We start from the raw sequence: 2,222 nt of genomic DNA, 5'->3' as shown, positions 1-2,222 counted from the left end.
CATGTTTATGGAAGCATTTGAGAGTGAACAATCACTCATCACTGCCCGGCAGATCAAAACCTGGACAAGCCAGGACCCCTTATTACCTCTAGTCAAAAGCTGTGTGCTTCACAGGAGCTGGTCCAGTGTCCCAGTGGAGGAGATAAAGAAATTCTAGCGGCGCAAAGATGAAATGTCTATACAGTCAGACTGCCCTCTGTGGGGCAGTCGAGTAGTGGTCCCCAAAAGGGCAGAGACACCTTCATCAATGACCTCCACAGTACCCACCCAGGCATCGTAATGATGAAAACGATAGCCAGATCCCACGTATGGTGGCCCGGTATCAATGCGGATTAAGAGTCCTGCGTTCACAGATGTAATACATGCTCGCAGTTAAACAATGTACCTAGGGAGGCGCCACTAAGTTTATGGTCTTGGCCCTCCAAACCGTGGTCTAGGGTTCACGTTGACTATGCAGGCCCGTTCTTGGGTAAAATGTTCCTTGTGTTTGTAGACGCGTACTCCAAGTGGATTGAATGTGAGATAATGTCGGCTAGCACGTCCGCTGCCACTACTGAAAGCATGCGGGCCATGTTTGCCACTCACGACTTACCCGATGTTCTGGTGAGTGACAACGGGCCATGTTTTACCAGTGCTGAGTTCAAAGAATTCATGACCCATAACGGGATCAAATATGTCACATCTGCCCCATTTAAACCAGCGTCCAATGGTCAGGCAGAGAGAGCAGTGCAAACCATCAAGCAAGGCTTGAAGAGGGTAACTGAAGGCTCACTGCAGACTCGCCTATCCCGAGTCCTGCTTAGCTACCGGACGAGACCCCACTCACTCACTGGATCCATCCTGCTGAACTGCTCATGAAAAGAGCACTTAAGTTCACCCTGATCTACATGAACAGGTAGAGAGCAGGCGGCTTCAACAAAGTGCATACCATGATTGTGCAAATGTGTCACGCGAGATTGAAGTCAATGATCCTGTATTTGTATTAAATTATGGACACGGTCCCAAGTGGCTTCCCGGCACTGTCGTGGCCAAAGAGGGGAGCAGGGTGTTTCGGGTCAAACTTTCAAATGGACTCATTCACCGGAAACACTTGGACCAAATCAAACTCAGATTCACCGACTACCCTGAGCAACCCACCTTGGACCCTACCTTTTTTGATCCTCCAACATGCACACTAGTGGCAACCGACACCACGGTTGACCATGAAGCAGAACCCATCATCCACAGCAGCCCTGCAGGGCCCAACACATCAGGCAGCCCAGCAAGGCCAGCTGCACAGCAGCCCAGCGAGGGCCCAACAAATGATTCAACAACACCAGCTTTCACACCCAGACGATCAACCAGGGCAAGAAGGGCCCCAGATCGACTCACATTGTAAATAGTTACCCTATTGACTTTGGGGGGGTGGGGGGGAGTATTGTTATATATGTGGACTTATATTTACTCTGTACAGCCACCAGAGGGCTCATTCCCCAGAGTCCCAAGGGATCCCATAATCCCTTGGGAGCACAGGTATTTAAGAAGGCTTCACAGGTTGGAGAGGCCCTCTGGAGACCTGCAATAAAAGACTAAGATCACACTTTACTTTGAGCTCACAGTGTTCAGTCTGACTCTTTCTCCCTACACTACAGTACTATCAAACGCAATTAGACTCAAGCCAATTGATGTTAACTAATCAACCTCTTTAACCTTAGACTATTTTGTTTTTACTTGGGAATGCCTGAATTAAATGCAATCTTTTTCAAGGTAACACTTCAACCATTTGGTCATATATGCTCAGTGTAAGACTGCTGATTTTAATACAATGTGATTACTTCACTAAAAACAGTGTATGGAAAGGGAACTGACATCAAATCACCCAGCAGTTCTAATGAAAGAATGCTGGACTTGATGAAGATGTCAGGAGTAAGACACTATTCTATTTTCTTCAGGCTTCAGCTTTGGTGTCCATGGGCCCAATTTTGGACATGCAGTTTTTTTGGCACACTGACCCGTTGTGTGCTGACTTTATGCGCTATAAACTGCCCCGAAAAAAATGGCCCCATCCTGACCGCTCTACAGAGCCTCCAGTGCCCTGGCGCAACGCAGATATATCAGTGGGGGGAGGAGCTACAGGCCTGCGCCGAAACGAGTGCTGGCAGCATCGCGCATGCGCAGTGGTGTCAGCCCCGATGATTGCACATGCGCAGTAGCGCCGAAACTTGGCACTCGGCCATTTTTGA

Source organism: Pristiophorus japonicus, chromosome 3 (assembly GCF_044704955.1).
Source record: "Pristiophorus japonicus isolate sPriJap1 chromosome 3, sPriJap1.hap1, whole genome shotgun sequence".
In the NCBI taxonomy this organism is placed as follows: domain Eukaryota; kingdom Metazoa; phylum Chordata; class Chondrichthyes; family Pristiophoridae; genus Pristiophorus; species Pristiophorus japonicus.
The sequence above is the reverse complement of the archived record's forward strand: the minus strand, read 5'-3'. Positions refer to the sequence as shown.